Below are 21,107 nucleotides of genomic sequence, written 5' to 3'. Positions count from 1 at the left end.
TGCCTTAGCCTTTGCCTGATCCTGAACTCCTTGTTTGGGCAAAACTGTCTTTGAAGTTTGTCAAAGTTTTGCCTGAATACTAAGGAGTTGAGGATTGGGTTCTAAGTCAGATAGGAATGGAATGGCTGCTATCTGCAAGATAAGCTGCTGTTTCTAGCAGCTTGCTGGGGGAGTTTTGAGTGTGGTTCTGCATAGATGAAAAGGATGGAAGGATGGGAAAACATTGTGTATGCTTCTAGATAAAGTATGGCATTCTGATAGAATATCAGGTCCCTTTGCACATGTATAAATAGAAATAAAAGTAGCATTTCATCCTCTATCACTGAAATAAAGTAGAATTCATTTTTAAATCTTTCCTGCCATTTAACCTTGCACAGTATGGAGGTACTGCTGCTCAGTCCTTTTGCTGAAGCCTGTGGATTTTTTGTTGTTGACTTCAGTCCCTGCAGGGTTAGGGCCCTGATTCCAGAAAATTTCCCTGTTTGGTTAAGCAATTAAGATTGCTTTTAACTTTAAAGCAGAGCAAGCTTAGCCTGAATTTATAAATAGGCCTAAGCTAATTTTTCTTTTGGTACTGGTGGACATGAACTTTTGCTTAAGGGCTCTTCTGAACTAGGGCATGGTCCTTACATTCCAGTCTCTGATGTATTTTTGTGGTACATTCACCTTCTCTTCCTTATAGTTGCATTTTAAATTTTTAAGTACTTTGGAAATCCACTGTAAGTAAAGATCCGCAGCTGACTGTTGTCTGGGTCAGTATCATGTCTCTAATAGTGGCTGATGCTAGTAGTCGAGTAGAAGTAAAATAAAAAAAATCCATAATGCTCTTTCCCAGTTCATTAAATGGGCATATGAATTTTTCTTGGTCTAAGCTGGTTATCAGTTTATCCCCTGGAGCATGAGAAGTGAAAGTTCTTGTAATTTTTCTTTTTGTTATAGTAATTGTACATATGGTGAAGGATGTGGGGCTGACCTGTAATAATTCATGAATACTGCATGGGGCCTGGTTGTCAGGATAGTTACTTGTCTGACTTTATTGGAATGTTTACAAAATGCACTGTCTGTTTTTTTTACTGGCAGAGCTGTTGAGAAGCAGCAACATAAGCAATGCAATGGCTCCACATGAGCAACCGCCAGTGAAACCCTTTGGGGGTCATTAAGAAATAATCCCTGAGCTACTAAATTGTGAAGGTGCCAGCTAAATTATAATCTTATTTTGCCTGTGCTGAGAGTTTAAAGATCAAAAGCTTTTAAACAGTTAAAAAGAGACTGTTTGAAAACAGGAGGAGACTTCTCAGGGACCTGTTTCAAAGGTGTGTCAAGGGGCCAAACAGACTGGAACAGAGGCAGAATCTGCTGAAAGGTCTAAAGCAGAGTTTTTGACTCAAGGTACTGCTCCTTAGACTCAAATACTCTTCAGAAAATACTAGTTCTTAGTTTTCACTTTTTTTGGACTACAGAAAAATAATAGAGCAATTCTTCTGTGGCAAAGAACTCAAAAAGACCACAACAGGTCAGAATATTTGTGACACATGAACTCCTATTTGAAATCTCTGGTTTTATCTTGTGAATCTGCTTGTATAACCAGCAGTGTTAATGTTGCATGGGACCCTGCAGCACTATTGTAAGGTTCTCAAGGCACCCCAGGGTATCACAGCACCCTAGTTGAGAATCACTGGTCTGAAGCAATTGAACCTGCCTAAATATTGACAGGATGCTAAGCCTTTGAGTAAGACAGAGAAAAGTGTAGACTGTTTTTATTGCTTTAAAAACTTTTTCTTTATATTATCTTTTGTTCCTACTGCCAAAATTGCTTTTGAGTCAGCTATTTGGTCATCTGTACTAACCCAAAGGTCAGTTTTTCAGTTGCTCAGCCCAGACAGACATGCTGGGTATGCATGATTGGACCACATGATTCTGCAGCCTGAGACCTGGCTTAGAGTGGGAGAATCATGGAATCCCACCCTAAAAAATGTAAGGGCACAAGGTCTGTGTACTTAGAAAAATTAGGAGTGTACTTAGAAAACTGAAAAGGGTCCAAAATGTGCCTGTAATTATGACTTATGCTATCCTTATTCATGGGTGTTTAACCCTCTAAAAATCTTGCTAAATTATTAGTCTGAAAATTCTTATGTCTCTGAGGTTCAAAGGTTAATTCTACATTGTGCAAATTGAAGGCACAGACAGAAATTACATTTGTTGCATGATCGGCCCCTTGAAAGCACTCTCCAGCCACACCTAAACAGCAGTGCATTGCTGCAGAGTGCTCTGATCATGCAACAAATTAACCCTTATTATATAAGTGTTCAAATGAAGGTGCTTCAAAGCAGAATGCTTTTATTAACTTCTGTCTGCTCCTGCGGCTGGGCTGAAGCAGCCTGGCCCTGCCCCCAGTGCTGTCTTAGGATGGGAGGGGGAGAAGACAGGAGAGGGAGGTCCATTCTGGGGTTTGCCCAGCTGTGGTGGTGTGGGAGGGGAGGGGGGGGCACTGTAGTGGTGGGGGGTGGGGTGGGGAACTGGAGCTAGGGAAAGGGGCTGCAGACCTGCAGCTCTGTCACTGGTTTGGCTCCATATTGGAGCTTGATCCCCCAACAGCTAATGTCTGTTGGGTTGTGAGGGTTGGTCTAACTCATGGTGCTTTCTGCGAAGTGCCATGTGTTAGACAGGGGAGCTGCACTTAGGTCTGCACCTTGAAGCACTTACTTTCATCTGTTCTTACATTGTACTTTTTTATGGCCTGGGTCCCATGAACCAAAAGGCAAAAGAATCATGCCACTCATTCCAAATCACATAATCCTAGCCTTCCTAATATCTCCTTATATACAAACTCCTTCCTATCCATATCTCTGATCATTTTTGTTGCTGATTTTGGCTAACAAATTAACTTACAGTTGCTCCTGTAAGGCATATGCCACCACTGGTAGAAGACCAGCACAACATTTGTCATGGTGTTTTCATGGAGTAGTGTTTTCAAAGCAGCTCATGTTTGTAGTATTGGCTAGGGAGAGGTGGAGAGAGGGAAAATAAAGTGGGTAGGAAACAGAGGCATTGGAGCAAGACAGAAGTAAACAGAAAGCAAAAGGAATAAAGTATAGTAGAAAAACAATGACACAGCTATAGAAACTACAAAACTGAACAAATACAAAAAGTGAAAATAATTGAAAAAAAGAGAAAAAGAAACCTGGAAGAATGCAGCTCAGGTTTGGGTCATAAATACAGGTAGGAAGAGAGCACAAAGTGGAGACTGGAAGAGGTGGGGAGAGAGCCCTTTTATAGAGCCCTCCTGTTCACTCAGAGAAATGCTCCTTTGAAGAGATCCCATGTTCTCTTCCATCACTGAATAATCAGTAAACTTCTTGCTAATCATGACAGTAAGATTTTGGCAGCTCTGAGAGCATAACTAAAAATACAAAACAAAACAAAACAGCCACCTGCCTTTTATGATCTCCCACACCAACTAATTTTACCTGAGAAGGTACAATTTTACCTTTCTTTACTCATGCATTGGTCCAAGAATCACTTCCATGGCACTATTATCTTTCCTTTAATCTTATTAAGTGCCAGTACTCACTTCAAGGCAATTTATGTTCTATAACTCCTTATCTCCTGTTACAGCAACTGTAAATGCAGCCAGCTAGCAATCTAAGCTATGCAATTTCACAGTGAATTTAGGAGTTGTAGGCTTTTTTCTTGCCCTTAGTAAAGTAACTTTTTTCCTCTGGTTTGAAGGGTTATAGAGCCCTTTCCACTACAGAAAAGGTGCTAGACATCTATACAAAATAGAAATATCTATTACTATGTCGATAATGTGTATTTTCCCTTTGGAGTACATTAGTGTAGCTGACTGCATTGTAACTTTTACTATGCATACTCTAGCTAGTTTGAATGTTCAGAAATCCTACGAGTTTCTCTTTGATATCTTTGCAGGCATGCCAAAAGAGGTATGTTATAAGCGACATATCTGATGTACAGGGTCAAATTTATCCTGGGTGCAAATCACTAGTTATACTGAAGCAGCATTTCTTATGCACAATTATTTTCAACTTCTTGTAGTTTCAAGTATTGCACTTATTGGATCTGGTGCCCTAAAGAGTATATGAAACAGGAAGCAATCAAAAGACGATGCAAGAGGAAGACTGGTACTTTTAAACCAAGCAGATGGGATTGCTCATCATGTTTGGGTCTTCTGAAATGGACAAAGCAGTTTGGCTCTCCTCTGCAAATTAAGTCACCAGCCATGCAATTTCCAGTGTATAGATGGAGTACTGAGCTCATGAAGCCTCACTAAAACAGCCTGAAAAAAACAGGACTCCAGGAGAGCAGAACAATCTTCTCATGCATTGTAGATTGCAGGATTGTGACTTAACATGTTTATTGCTTTATTTGGATATACAATCCAACAGTAAAAGCTGACCCCCTTTTGCATTGTTTGCTGATTGCTATCAGTCCAATTGCAAAACTCCTCAGGCAACTGGTTTAATGAAGCGTGTTCTATTCTGGTCATGGAAAAAGTTACTAATACGAAACATGGCAAAAAATGACCAGTACTTTTCTGCTTGGCTTCCTTTTTTTTTAATCGTGCCAAATCTGATATGAAGGCAGCTAAACCACCTACGTTGTTGTCATTTGTATTCTATTGGTTTCCTTTGTTTGTCCTGTTTACTTGACCTGCAGTGATTTCATTTGCTGATTTTCTGTAACCAATACTCCTGTTGTCATCTCTGTATTTGGATAATCACATACCTATCAGATCTAGTTTACTTTCTTTGACTTTCAGGAAGAAAAAGAATAAGAAAACATGCTCAGTAGCAATATGCCATTGTGCATTGTTGTGCACTATGACTATAATTGTAACTGAAGGACTCTAAGAGAAGATGGGAATAGGATGCTGAATGGTGCTTTGATTTCTGACTGAGCTGCTACAATATCTGTGTATTCTCCTTCACAATCTCACATTTTTTGATACCTTTCTGTTTAAAACATTGAAAGAACACTTATTGTTGCTGGAAGGTGCTAGATCAAGAACTTAACAGAATAACATGCTTTATTCATAGACCAGAAACAGGTAGTACAAATAAATGGTAGCAAAAGCTTCTGTCTTCATGCCTCAATCCTGGTCTTCATGAATTTCTTTGTATGGGAAGATTAGATCAACACTCCATATCCATCCATGCCTCAGTCTCAGCACTGAAGCCAAATGTCAGTGTTTGTGATAGACTTTAGTTCACTACATACCAGACCAACCTGGTCAATTAATTTCACAAGGAGATCTGAACAGCCTTCAACTGACAAGGGCTTTTGTCCACACCTGACCTTGAACAGGTTTAAACTGATAGCCTGGAGATAGAAGGCTTTTTCCCATTAACAGTTGTCTGAGACATCCACTCCAATAAGCAGAGTTATTTTTATACTGGGTGTGGATATAATTTTTGGCTGACTACACAGTTCTTGTGTCATTGTATTAAGTTATCAAAATTTATCCAGCTTCATTCATACTGCTCCTTGTCATCAACATAATGTAGACGTTTAGACTGAGGTACTTCCAAGAGATAGGGGCATCTGGAGTTTCTGAGTTAATTTAATAACTCTGGTCATGACTGCATTGTCTGCATTATTACATCAATTCATGAACTGATTTTAATTGATCTCGTTTGAACATACTGCATTATGTATTGCGTGATGAGGTGTGCAAGATTCCTGTTTACCAAGACTTCCTTTGATGAAGTCATGCCTCTTCTTGGTCTTCAGTTGTCAGAAATGGATGGCCAGTCCCTGAAATCAGTGCATACAACATGTATGAAGGTAATGAGGTTAAGGGTCAATGCTGTTTCTTTTATATAACCTGTGCATACATATTCATTACTGGCTGGGAGTGAGAAATGCGCCCACATTTTATTTGACATTGAGATATGAATACATAGTTATCCACATCCCAGCCATATCTGTAGTGTACTTTTACAAATTAATTTCTACCTTAAATTATGTATACAGTGTACAGTATGACTCACATTGTGTCTAAAAAGAGCCTTGGCAAAAACAGCATAACACCCATTCTGACGTTTATTAGTTAATGTTTGTATTTCATTCTGGCTGAGACTCCTTTGAACAAAGTTGGTCATTAATGCTTGAAAATATTAACGAATCTGTCCATTTAAAGGCAGAAGCCTTGAAAAAGCAGAAAGCAAATCCCATGAAATTGTCTGGTAATAAGAAACCTGTTTACACTCCATTACTGGTAATTCAAAATAATCATTTATAATCAGCAATGCATTTTGAGAATGACAAGGAGAGGTCTCTTTCCCACTGTGTGTAACGATTGAAAGCAGTGAAGTGAAAAGCTAATTGTTTTTCAGTGATGCCACTATTCCATTAGATTTATGATTTATCTTACTCTGTTGGCGCAGGGCTTGGTAAGAGTGAAGTTCTGAAGGTTTTACATTGTCTTGTATTAGAGGTCTTCTGTGAATGTGGGATCTTGAGTGACTCTTCCACAGTGGTTCTAACAGAAGGGTTGAAGAGAGATATGTGGCTATAGCTTTTGCTCCTAAGTCTCATTCAGAGAAGTTAAAATATTTTTACCTAGTATTTTACCCATTCCTAATATTACCTTTCCATCTAAGCAATAGCTGTAGTTACCATAGGGATGTTTGCCAAACAGAGAGGAGGTCCACTTAAACATGAGTGAGAGGGAGGTACCCAAGAGACACTCTCTTTGTTTGGATGCTTGAAAACCTCTATCCCTGAGGATTAACTAAAATCCACTTAGTTGTAGGCAACAGGAGAGGAGGACACAAGGAACTTTCCCCTTTACTCAGGAGTCAATTACAATATCAGTCCATCTGCTTCCAAGGTACAAGAATTAAGGGAAAGCAACCTAGACATTAGGACTACCAACCCATTTGGGAGAGGAAGTGGGCAAATTAGGATTATGGAATCTTTTTCCTTCTTTAGTGGTTAGCAGAGCTGACCTCACTATGAGGACAAGGGGTACAGTGTGCCCTATAAAAAAGGGGTATGGCAGATGGCTCCACATGTACAGCCCCTAGTGTTCCCCCAGGCATGTCTGCCTCAAGCACAAGCCTCTAAGAGCTGCTCCCATCACCTCACCAGCTCAGGCTGCAGATTTAAGCTATAGGGAGTATAGATGAATTATGAACAACTGATAAAAAATAAATCTTAGCAGACCAACGTGCTAGCTGTGATACAATTCCATAAAACAAATGGGGTTTATGGGACCAGTGCTACAAACCCTTACTCCTTGGAAATTGTGCATACTTCTACCAGGACTGAACTTGGATTAATTTAAAGGAGGACATTAGAAAAAAAATAACTTCTAATTTATTATTTTCCATTACACTAGCACCTAAAAGCCTCAGCCTGTATTGGGTCTTGTACTAAGAGTTGTACGGGCACATGTTCTACTACTGCCTACAAACTCCTGGTAAGACTCTACGTTTATGTTATCAGAAATTACTTTTTACTTTATTTAAAATGGGTTCAGTCCTGCTGTTATTCATGTCAATGTGATTTTAGCTGTTTAAATCAATGGAAGCAGCCTAGTCCCAACTGTATACATGTGCATCTTATTTACAATGAGAATTTATTATGTATACTGTTGAAAGAGATGTCTGATTTTATTTCTACTCACAGCACTCAGTACTGGATGGAACATAAGTCTGTACTCACATTTCATATTACTGACATGAGACCTGAGAAGTTTAGTATCATATATTTTGTCTAGCTCTAAGAGACCAAAAGCTAGAAAGTGATCCAAAGAAGGGACCAGGAGGAGGGAATGTTACATTTATAACTGCAAGTGGAAAAAAAGTGTTGAGTGCTTCTCTATGAGTATGTGCTTAGATTATGAAACACTATATATTTGAGAGAGATGTAAGTTCAGTTATAATTACAGTGTTTCAAAAATACAGCTAGCAAATTGTGTATAGTTATTAATTTAAAGCGGTGCTCATTATGTTACTAATAATATCAAGCACTTAACATTATCAGTGTACGGGTAAACGGTGACTCTGTAATCCTCATATTACCCCTGTATAGAAGCAGGTAAGTAATTCTACATGTGTTCCAAATGGCAAAGCCAAAGAAGAGATGAGTGACCAGGGACCAGAGAGCAAGTTTGTAAAAGAGCCAGGATTAGGACTCAGGAGTGTCTGGCTCTCAGCCCTTTGCTCAATCAACTAAACCACAGTATCCTCATCAGCTATGTATCTTGTTTACATGAGGGCTCCAAGGAGAAAGCTTTTACTGCAGACTTGCAATGGTAATGGTGTAATTTTTTTAATACAAAATACAATGAAGAGTAAACATCAATGCGTATTGCTAAATCTATCTATCCAGTAATAAAATATAATATTTTAACAACATTTCTGATAAACTACATCTCCATAATCACAGTGCTATAAAATATTAAAGTCTGTTAATAGGTCATTAAAACTAACATTTTGGCAGGCTCTCCAGTGTGTGCCAAGTATACTGCATGCTGTGTTTACAATTACAATATTTCAAAACATGGTCTTTAGGAATAGTTGTGGATCAAGCCCTGATATTTAAAAGCAGGAATACATGGTTTGCAATAAACAGGAAAATGTGATGAGAATAGCAAATCTGAAAAAGGACCAACAGAAAATTTTATCTACTGACATTTGTTCTGATGTACTGAAGTAATGCAGACTTCCTCAGTCCAAGTGTGCTGGTAGGGATCCTTAAAGAAAAGACTAAAAACCAAGCACTATTTGTACCTTTAATAAAATTCGAGACTAATTACCTGAAGATTTAAGATAGTAGCCCCCCCTCTTCCCCTTATTGGTGCAATAATCTCCCTTATAAAGCACTGTTGGTAAATTTAAGCTGAAAGAAAGATATCCACTCACTTCTGTGGCTTGGCCTGTGAGCCTCAGTCATGATTTCCAGCCTTCCCCCATCCATATTATTTTAACATTGCTGTGGCCTGCTTACTTGCATTCATGCTGTGCCTCTTAGAGCTTATATGTAGCGCTATGAGTAGAAGGGTATATCTCAGGTCCCCTAAAACTGGAGCCTTTCTAAGAACTGGTTGGTGGTGGAACAACTTATTTTTCCTCATCAGCCCCAAGACCAAAAGTTAATGCAGCCCACCATCACGTGCAGCTTTGCTAGCCCAACCTGCTGCTCAGTTAAGCATGCTTGTATTAACATGAACCAACCATGGATTCATTGCAGGAGTAGCTCTCAATAATGGTGCAAGTGCTCATGTCATGGCATGACACCCTGTAGAGCATGTCTGGAAGGCCTTTTGAGAGGTTTAGAGACAGGTAAGGCAAGAGTATGTGAAGGGTGGTGAAGAAGCACATTGAGTCAGCACAGCTCAATTAGACCACTTACCTTTAGCTAAGAATCCAGCTAAACAGATTTGGAAATAGATTTGGAGTCATACATGGCACGTTTGGACAATGTGACGTGTGCAATGATTGCCACCCTATCTCTAAACATACTGTGCACTTCTGGAGCATGAGAACTGTAGTACTGTTATGAAATTTTTTTTATGTACAGGTTATTGGCATGAAAGATTATGACAGTCTGACAGCCACCGAACGGGGGTGGGAAGGGGTATATTCTGCCACCTTGCATTTCACATGGACCTAACTGTCTGCCATGACTTTTTGTTGTTGTTGTTGTTACAAATGTACCTCTGGAGGTGGTGCTCAGTGGTTCCTTTGATGTCCAGGGGTGATTCCCTTGGCCCATCTTCTGTGGAGCTCCTCCTCCCTTAAACCCCACCCCTTTCTGCCTGGGCTTTCTGATGGGTTTTGGCAGCACCCTAACACAGCCATGGTTTCCTTCTCAGCAGTGAGGGCTGGTGAAGGAAGCACCACAAGATACTCACTGCTATTTGTTTGGCTTGCAGAAAATAACAACACAAAAGAAGAAGGTGCCCACTGCACTCCCCACTTGGGTCTGAATTGACTTCCCAGTGAGCTGGCTTTCTACAAGGGGTCTTTCCCATCCAGTGACTGGGCCTAGTATGCCACAGTCCTGTGGTGTTGTGTGCAATGCTCATATGGGACCCAGTGTCCCATCAGTCCCCTGCTTTGAGTCCGGTGTCCCATTGGCATACTTTGAGTACGCTGTCACCCCAGCGGGTGTGCAGGTTCTGTCAGGCTCCCTGTCAGGGTCCACCTCAATCCAGCACCTGCTGTGCTACCCTCTCCCAGCCCCACCTGACCTGTGAGTTCCCAGGTGATTCTCTGTCGATGGTGTATGGTGGGCCTGCCTCCATGCTGAGTCCCTCATCAGTGGGGTTGGAAGGCTCTGGGAGTGAGAGAGCTTTCAGATGTTCACCCAGGGCTTTCACACCCAGGGAGTGTGGCCAGCATTTAGCTGGCCACTGCGGATGTGTCAGGGTCTTTCCTGGCTGCTTCTCCTGCACTGTGCAGTTGTGGCACTTTTCTAGGCTTGCCAGCCAGCAGGGGAAGTGCTGAGCATCTTCCAGTGGTGGAGCAAACATCCAGATCCAAAACCAGTGCTCCATCCGACTTTCTTTAGAATACTTCAGCACCAGCATCTCCGTTTTAGACACAATGATCAGTATCCAGAAGGGTAAAATACAGACCACAGTATACAAGAAACCCACAGACCAACATACATTTCTACACAGAACCAGCAATCACCCTAAACACACCAAAAAAGCTGTGATATACAGCCAAGCCCTCAGATACCACCGCATTTGTACTGAAGAGAACACCCGGGATTGTCACCTCACCAATCTTAAAAAGGCTTTCACCCAACAAGGACACTCCTCCAGGGAGGTAGATCACACGTTTGAAAGAGCCACCTGGATACCACGCGAAGAACTGCTGCAGTACAGAAGAAACCTCCCCACAAATCGCACACTGCTGGTTATGACGTATCACCCCTCCCCTGAACCTGTACAGAAAATCCTCAAAAAATTGCAACCCATACTAGACAGAGACCCTATTCTTGAAAAGATCTTCCCAGAGCCACCCATCCTAGCCTTTAAACAAGCACCGAACCTTGCCAACCTCATCACCAGAAGCAAACTTCCTCAAGCCCAGAACACACCAAAAGGATCCAGACCATGCCAGGACAAGAAATGCAAAACCTGCCAACACATCTCCGCCACCCCCATGTCACAACCCAAAGTTGTGATTTTTTGTTTGTGTATGCGCTTCGGCACCGCTAAATTATTTCCTGCCAATTTGTTGCTTTCTTTGCACGGTAGAGTTCTCTGCTGCTAGAGAGAGCTCTGGTGCAACAGGGGATTTCCCGCCAGATTGCAGCTTCTTTGCAGTGTGCATCTCTTTCTTGCACCGTAGTGATGCACGCTGTAAAGAAGTTCCCGCCATTTGTATTAGGATCCACGCCATGTTATTGGCCGATTCCTAATTTAGGCACACGTGGTGGCTAGCGATTGGCTTGCTAGCTGTACAAAAGGCTTGGGTAGTTTCCGCCCAAGCCGGAGGAGGGAGGAAGAGAGAGAGATTCTGTGTGAAGATCTCCAAGCGCTGCTGACCCTCGTGGACCCGGCGCGCCTCCCCTAAGCAGGCAATAGAGGCAATAGAACCGAGCCTACGGAGCTTTCACTTCTCGCCTCTCCCCGTCGCTGAGCGCAATCCTAGACGTATCCCTTTCCTGTAACTTCGGACCCGCGGAGCCTAGCAAACTCCGGGGAAAACTTATCGGACCCGCGGAGCCTAAGTAACTCCGGGGAAACTTTTCGAGCCCAACTTAACCGGACCCGCGGAGCCTAGCAAATTCTGTGGGAGCAATCGATTTGTCAGAGTCCTCCAACGAGGGTTCAAGCGGGAGCTGTGCCTGGAAACCTGTCCAGCCTACACCAATGCCATCTTTGGGTGTAAATAAATAATCTTTTCAATCAACCATTACGCCTCCGTAACTAATTCTAACTCGCGTGCGCTAAACTGCCCCGTGGTTCTCTCCCGCCCTGCGTGCCCGGGCTGCTGGCCACAGCCTGTGTGTGCACCGAAGACGGGTCCGGTACGACCCCGGTTCACTCCTGGCTTGCCCATGGCGGCCAGAATGGGATCGGAATCACTGCCGCCCATGGCGACGAGGGCGGGATCGGGGCCCGGCCCGCACACCCCACTATTACTACACCCCACAACAGAGCCCTCAGCATCCCAGGATCTTACAGCTGCACCTCCAGAAATGTAATATACCTCATCCAATGCACCAAATGCCCTGATGGAAGATATGTAGGAGAGACCAGACAACAACTGCGCACCAGAATGAACGCACACCGGAAATCTATCAAAGACAGAAACACCCAATTACCGGTGGGGGCACATTTCTCACAGGAGGGCCACTCTCTCTCCAATCTCTCAGTCCTGAGCCTCAAGGGAAACTTACACAATGCTTCCCAGAGACGAGCCTATGAGTTCCATTTCATCAACCTCCTGGATGCTAGAGATCATGGACTAAACATAGACATTGGATTTTTGATACATTATAATCTGCCTGGCAACTGACTCCCCAGCCCAGCCCCTGGCTTCTTTACTTTTCATTCCATCCAGGAAGAGCACACACCAACTGCTGAAACTTCCCTAGCCTGATGAAGGGTTTTTGAACCTGAAAGCTTGCTTACTAACTTTTCTCCAACTATTTGGGTTGGTCTAATAAAAGATATCAAATTCACCCAAGGAACCTTGTCTGCCTATGTCCTTAGACCAACACGGCTACAACCTAAACCCCTGTACCATTATTCTGGGCATTTTGTCTATCCTTTTTTGCTATAGCTTACAAAGCCATACCCAGGCAACATGGGGCACTCAATTACAGAACATTCAGTTACCCTCTAGGAGTGGCAGGATGGTAGTAGGGTATGAATTTGAAATGCTGGAGGCAAGAGTAGTCTGTCCAAAATTGTTTGGATAACACTGTTCCAAATATATATAATATTATTCAAGAGGAGAAGGCACACAAGGAGAATATAGATAACAAAAGTGCTAGTGAGATCTTCTTCAATTCCCCTGTCCTGTTTTTCTCTTTTGCTTTTTCTTGTATACGTGGTGGGGTACAATACAATTAAGGAGTGAGAGGGGATTGTTGTGCCCCAGCCAGAGACGACTATAGCAGGGTGCAGAGCCCAGGGCAAATCAGTCTGTGCGAGGCCCGGATGTGGTGGTAGCAGTGGGGTGATGAGCGGTTGGATGTGAAGCCGGCCCAGCTCTGCGGGGGGCCCCCAATGCATGGGGCCTGGGGCAGTCGCCCCAATTTGCTCCCCACAAGGGACGGCCCTGGCCCCAGCAGTTGCAGAAACAGTTCAAGTCCCATAGAATGACTGTGGGTTGTGCCTCCTTCATTGTCTACAGTTCATGGAGAAGCAGGAACTTGGTCATGGTACCACATTAAGAACAAAGAGTGACCCTGACATGGAGATGAATGTGTGCCCTTGTGCTGTACAGTATTCTGTGCAGGGGCTTGGCTTTGCACAGTTTTGACCCTTGGGTGGCACATTGTGCCATGATCTCAGTCTGTCTGCACCCAGTTCCAGTTTCTGTAGCAAATTTAGCACAGAATCTTGAATCTCTAAATGCATGAGTGCTCTTTCCTGGTCACACCTCAACACTGTGTCTTCTCCATAGTTTTTTGTCTCAGAACCTCTGCTCCCAGTCATGTTCCTGACCTTATTTGTACTATAGTTCCTGGAATTCTGTACCTCTCCTCTGCATCTTGGACACTGTGCCCTTCTTTCCTTTTGGGCCTCTCCTGCCATGCTCTTATATGTAAGTGAGACGCTAGGCACCTCAAAGTACCTGCAATAGGTTACGCAGATCATCCCTTCAGAGGTTTTTTTTTTAAATTTTAGAATTGAATGCAGGTTACATTACAAAACAGTCACCTGCAGTTTTTACTCTGCCCATTTTTAGATGAACTGTCCAAAGAAAGCAGGTGACAACCTACCAAGGCAGCCACAGATCACTTCCTGGTAAGTTGTTTTTTTTGTTTTTTGGGGTTTTTTTTTTTTGGGGGGGGGGGGGGTTGTTTAATTTAAAAAGGTGTCTGACTTCTAGTAAGTACCAGTTTGCCTGTTAGTGGTACATTGTGGGGGCATGGATGGTTTGAAGGGCCTGGGCACAAGCCAGTCTCTGTGTGCATGAAGGGCGTTCCCTCAAATTCTGTGCAAGATCTTTTTAGAAGTCAGCTGCCTTGCATGAAATGGACTGAAAAGGCCTGGTCAGTTACTGAGACAGCCTAGCAAGGCTTGCCCTGCAAACTAATTTAACTGACTGCCTAGGATTGCTGCTGTGTGAAAAGTTTGCAAGCATCATCTCGCAGGACAGGGGATATATCAGGAAGAACACTCATAAGTTGCTTAAGTAACCACCACTTGAAAGATGCCTGTGAGCTGGCTCCTCTGTTCATCTCCTCCCCTTCCCACCTACTACCAGTAGCTCAGCACAGGGCAGTAGGAAGAAGCAGTGCTTGGATTTGCTTTTGAGGACTTCTGTCATTTATCCTAGGAGAATCTGAGATCAGCCAATGGGAACTTTGCTACAAAAAATTGGCCACTTCTTGCCCCTGCCCCTAGAAATGTAGGGACCATACTGACTTTTGGTGACAGTCCAGTTTAGTAAATTTGGTGACATTCCAGTTTAGCCAACAAAAGTGGTCAAGGAAGTTCAGGTCTTCCTTAATTTATTCACTGACCAGGACATCCTTCCTACTTTATGCCAAAAGTCCCTTCAAAACAATAATAAAGATTGTGGACAGCACTTAGTGAACTGAGGTCCTGGCTCCTTGGCATCTCGCTCTGCAGGTTAACTGCAGAGAATTCTCCCAGGACATCCAGAAGAATACCTTCTTGAAGAGATTGTTCTGGGTTCGCCATGGGTCAAAGCCTCTAACTGTTGTCACGTCCTCAGACTACTTTGTTGAGAGTCTTTTCTTCCTCTTGCCCTCTAAAGATAAGTTCTTCCTTAAAATAGCGCAGTCCTGCAAAGTGTCAGGTTCTGTGTTTTGGAGCACTGAGTTCCTTGTCCAGCTCCATGCATCAGAAGCATGAAGCACAGCTTAGATAGACTTTAGCTTGCATTCTTTGCCTTCTTTTAGAACACTGTTCTGTATAGTCTTGGCACTGAATCCCAGTTTGGTAGCTGCTCAGCTTGGCAAGCTGATGCAAAATCAAATTGTAGTAGTATTCTGACCACTTTGGCTGAAATTGTGGGGCTTACTGTACTCCTTCCAGATACTGATCAGTATTTGATTGTGCTCTTCTGGCTGGCTAGCTGTGCATCAGGAATACATGGCTGGACTGGCAGCATTAACTGGCAGTCTTGATCCTGTGTAAAATTTGCAACAAGCTTTGGATTTTTCAAAACATAACTTCTAAGTTTCTGCAGCCCCTATTCTGTGCCACTGTTCCAGTAAATGAACTATGGATCACAAGTCAACTAATATAAAAATGGGGCCCTATTTGTCAGGAGATTTATAACTAGGGATGCCAGGAAAGAGCCACGAAAGAAGTTTGATAAACTGATTTAACTTAAATCAGTTAAGTCTGATACTACATCCTTCCAGGTTTATCTTAAACTGGTTTCAGCCATTTTGAAAGTGTTTTATGTACACTGAACTTCTCTTGCATTACAGATTTGAACTGGTTTCTGATCACTTATACTGGTTTAGGTGTAACTTCTGTCCCTATCCTGTGTGTGTCAAGCACTCAGTCCTGTAAGCTGTTTCTCATGTGCCTAGTCCTAGAGAAGTTACTAGGTAAGTATTACTGGGGTGAGTAGATTTTTGCAGGGTTGAGTCCTTATTATATAAAACTCTGTTGTCATTCTCATATATCATTGCATCTTGTTGGTTGTTTTAAGCACCTTCCTGCAGCTCTTCTTGATTTTGAATGCAAACCAGGTCTCTTCTTTCAATTAAATGCATTTTAAAAATAATGGAGAAATCAGCACATATTTCAGTTTAAAGACAATTGGTTTGACTTTTCACATAAAAATACTTGTCCATTATTTTACTCATTCTTTTATTCAATATCAGTGTGAACCCTCCAGATAGTCCTTTATTTGTAATTATCAATGATCTTTTCATTTTTATCCAGGATCAGGCCTTTTTCGTTCAGTTGGAAGGTATGTCATACAGTAACTATGCCAACAGTAAATAGCAAAATATGAAAGCAGTGCAAACATTTGGAAGTTCACTAGTAAAGACCTATGTAGCATGTTAGTAGTGGCTGCCTGAAAAATTTATCTTGCTAACAACTAATGATTCTGCTTGAAAATGTGATGTCAGTGTTGCTGACTCACTGTTTCAGGTACCACGTTACACTAAGGCAGAGTTCTCAGATTTTTTAGACTCAAAGCACTGCTCGTTAGCCTCAAGGCACCCCTCAGAAAATGTTAGCTCTTAGCTTTCACTCATTTTTTTTGGTTATGAGAAAATATTAGAACAATTCCTCTGCTGTAAAATGCTCAGAAAGACCATAACAGGTCAGAATATTTTTTACACTGTTGATTCCTATGTTAAGTCTTTGGGTTTATCTTGTGAATCGTGAGTTTGAACACCTAACAGTGCAAATACTGTGTGGCACCTTGCAGCATGCTTAAAAGTATCACAAGGTACCCCAGGGTGTTGTTGCATCCTGGTTGAGGATCCCTGCATTGAAAATGAATGGCTTTTCAGAGAGGACCTCATGGCCAGATACAGACATTACACTTTTACTAGTATAAGTGATCAGAAACTGGTCTATACCCAACACAAAATAGAAGTTTGGCACACAAAACCAGCCTATACCTGTAACAGAACAGAAATTCAGCAGACATAGACTGGTTTGAATATGGCGGAGTCTGGTCTAAGATTTGCTCCCCTCCCCCCTGCCGTGAAGGAGCAAATGTGTGTTCCTGCTTACAGAAAGCTACATAATGTAGGTTGATTCTACCTTGGGCTTTTTGAATGTCCGTACCTAGCCCAGAAGACCAAACAGTTCCTTGGAGATGAATCTTTGAGCCAAACCTAGGGAGAATTGTTGGCCTGGATTCTGGATTCTATTTGTGAATAAAGGCAAGACCTAACACCCACAGCAACTTGTATGGACTGAGTTAAAGCTGGGGAAAGCCACCTCTTTGCAAACCACAAAAATAAGAGTTTGAGAGTTGACCTTGGGTTTTGCTTACACACACATCAAAACCAACGGGGAAAACATCAAGTTAAAATCCTGCAATTTACTGTGCAGAGATCAGTTAAACAGGCCAAACTAAAACCAGTTAATTACATTTAAAATAAAGCCCAAATTCAACAGTTTTAACCTTCATAAATAATGATCTATAACTCTGAAAGCTTTTTTCAAATCAATATACATGGCTATCAAAGCATGACAAGCATCCTCATGCTTTGAAACAATATCAATACATTCTGAAAGCTTTATTCTGTTTAGATCAAAACCCAATAGCCTATCTACAGGAGATCATGACTGTTTAAATATTGGATTATGATATACATATGTATCACTCTTGTAAGTATTTTTGACAGGTAAAATAATACAACTATAATAGAGCAAACATTTATTTATATCAGCAGCAATGTCACTCCTACAGAGGCAGTCCAAGAAACTTTCTACATAGTCGCTACTTTTCCTGTTGATAATGCAAGTAAAATGAGATCACAGATTGAATGGGACATAATTGTAGAAGTCAGTAACAAGAGGTCAATCATTCAGATTGCAGAGTTTCCCTTATATACTATTAATTTCATTTATGTTATGCATCTTCAAATAAAAAAATAATAATAATTAATTGCTTGCATGAAATAGTGCTTAGGACTGTGACCCTCTCAGATCTCACAAGCTAAAGAGGGTTGGTCTGTGTCAATCCCTGAATGGAAATTGTCCCACAGGTAGTTGCTGCGTGAGATCATGGGAAGTGTCACCCTCTATTACATCAGTTCAGAATCATTTTTAAGTGTGACTGTGTGGCTGGAAGTGCTGTATGTGAGATCCGACACAGAGCTGACCACTGAATACCCACTGCACTGTTTGCAACAATGGAGATGTTAAACCCCAACATCATGACCTAATTCCATCCCAGTTAATTATTTTCTACTTATTCTCTTTCACTCTTGTCATTTCAGTTGTGATATACCTGGGATATTCCTAGACTTATACCGTTGCTTCATACTATTAAACAGGTATTGTTTCACTCCACCCTCCAGGAATTCCTTGACAAGGGCAAGTTTTTAGAATAAGGACCTAATCCTGCAAAAATGTACTCGCCCCAATAACACTTACCTAGTAACTTCTATAAGGAAGCCCCTTAAATATGGGGAAATGTCTTAATGAAAAATAATAGAGAACCCAATAGAATCCAAGCATTAATGTAGCTTGCCATTTTGAGTTGTAAAGCAACATTAAGGTTTGTCTAGACCAGGATTCTCAGTGGGGCTACTCAGCGCAGCTGAATCCTTGAGAATTGTTTCCTTACAATTCTTTAGGGTAGACATTGCCTTAGTGGTGACAGGGGCGGGAGGTGTATAACAAGGCAGCTGGATTCTTAGCTAAGGGTAGAGGTCTATTGAGCTGCGCTGACTCACTGTGTGTGGTTCATTCTATGAATCCACCCGCGGTAGAAGGAAGGTGGGAGTGCCTTCTGGGAAGAGAAATCCAAGGCTGAGTAGTCCTAAGGGAAGAAATCTAGGAACAGCCAAATCTGGGGGCAAAGTATGGGTTGGAGGTTGTTCCTTTCATGCTCATTTTTTAATAAAGCCAAACTCTAGGAAGGGGGGAGTTTTGAAACTATACAACATGTGCTGGGTGTTTTGGAAGAAAGTAAGAATACCACCTCCTCACAGATGGGAATGCAGTACAGTTTGCACATTGCTGGTCTATGCTAAAACATCCTATTATTCTGTTTATTCCCTGTCCTCCTTTCTCTCCGCTGCCTGTTTGTTTGTTTCATACCCTGGTTATTCCTTGTCTTTTCTAGTAAACTGGCATTTGCTCTAAGGTCATATCAAACCTAACATAATGGGGCCTTAACCAGATTGACTCTTTTAGGTGCTATTGAGCATTGAAAATAACACATGAGAGTATGCTGTCGTCCCTCTGGCTATCAAGCAGTTAAATCAGATTGTTGATCTTCAGTGATCTAGCAATCTGAGAATCAACTTAAGTATTTGTCATGTGGAAAAGGAAGCACTTATGCCCATCTTTTTCTTCATGAGAGTGCTGTTTCTAACAAGAACCAGCCCACCCCTAATCATCAAATAGAGCCAACAAGCCAAATTATATTGCCCCGGTACCATTTCCCAGCAAAAGGCTGAACTAATGTAAAGTTTGGCTTGTACACAATGCATTTGTATTCATTTAGAACTGCATGCAGATATGAGTAAAAGTAATATTCCTCTCCCTGTAGCCAGCCAAAATTAAGGTGAGGCTTCTACCTAGCAGGTCATGCAGGATTGGGCTAATCTGCAGATCCTGAAACTCTGTTTTCTTCCCCACTGTGCCCAAGGAACGATGTATCACCCTCATGTTCTGCCTGCTGTTCAGATACTTCTCCAAGTTATTTAAGTTTCTTGGTGTTTGAAGAGTAAGAAACCAAGGCTCAGCATTAAATGTATATAATCAAACACTTTCTGAAGCAAAGCATCCAGGCTTCTTCTTCAGTACATCAGTCCTCTGTCAATTCTCACTTCTTATGTCGTAGCTTCCAAGTTCATCTTTAGAATTTGACCAAGTCAGGTGGAGGATTAGCATAATTCCAGGTGCTCCTTAGGAGGCCTCAACCAGAATACAGTTCCTCTGGAACAATAAAGCTATTAATTTGGGCCATTTACACGAGTAGAGAGAGCAAGATCTGATTCAATACTACTAGAAACCTGCCATGAATTGAGAAACTGTCAGAGTGAAGAAACATCACCCTCTATTTGGTTTGCACTATAAAGTGAATGTTTTGGAACACTGTAGACTTCCCTCCAGTAATGGATTGTAGACCTGAAACTAATGTGGAAGGAGTGCAGGTTTAATCCAGAGTCTCGTTTGAGTAAATGGGAAGTGTTGATTGGTATGTGATGTGTCTATTGACAAATGATCCCACCCTGAGTTTATAGAATTACACTTTTTCTGTACTCTTAGAAATACACTGCATTCAAGCAGAGATATTCTTAGTGGAGAGCTATTATAATTAGATGGTATACCAAACATTCTCAAAGTAGCTCAGCATGAATAAATTATTATTAGGCACTGCACTTTAGCCTTCTCCCACTATGAAATCTACTGTTTTTACAATTTGTGTGAAACCAACTTTGTGGCTGCTGAAAGTCTGTTATAAATGCTGAAACCATGGTGAGTGCTTTATGGGAATGTACTTTAGAAGTTCAGTTTCTTTAGTTCTATAGGTGATGCACAATTATTGATTTGGAAAATGAATACTAAAAAAATACATTGATTATTTTGAAGTAAGCAAATCATTAAATACTTGACTTTCAGATCTTTAAAATGGTTCCAAAGGAGTTGACTTGGCAGAAAACACTGAGTGTATTTTATATTGCTCTTAATTTTCCCTCCTGCCAGTAGAATTAGTATAACTGAGCTTATTCTCACAGGAGAGCATAACTAAAAACACTTTGAGTATTATAGTGCTTCATGTCTGCCTGTGCTTTTCTTTGATATGATTTTTCAAATACTTCTAATTAATAAAAAATTAGCTGATGATTTCCTTTCCTTGCCAACCTCATTCACAGCAAGTACTATCTTATACCTGGAATAGTCCCACGACTTTATTGGGATTCATGATGGAGTAAGGTATAATTGTATATGATAATGTATGTAATATTTGTACTGTTAGTAAAAGACATGGTACTATAAGCTTTAATGGCACTCTGGTAATTAGCAGAAATACACTGCATAATGTTTGAGCTTCTTCATAGTAATTATTGAACAAATTGTCTATGTGCTGAAATCCATTTTGGAAGCATACACTTAACTTTGAAACGCAATGTTTTATATTACATGCCATTTTAATACGTTCTATTGTCAAATCTGTAAAGGAGAGCTTACAGCCATATGGGCTATGGCAGTAGGATTTTATGTATAGCAGGAATTCATATGCTTCTTTAATGTGCCCTAT

Source organism: Alligator mississippiensis, chromosome 7 (assembly GCF_030867095.1).
Source record: "Alligator mississippiensis isolate rAllMis1 chromosome 7, rAllMis1, whole genome shotgun sequence".
Lineage (NCBI taxonomy): Eukaryota > Metazoa > Chordata > Crocodylia > Alligatoridae > Alligator > Alligator mississippiensis.
This window is presented reverse-complemented; position numbering follows the sequence as displayed.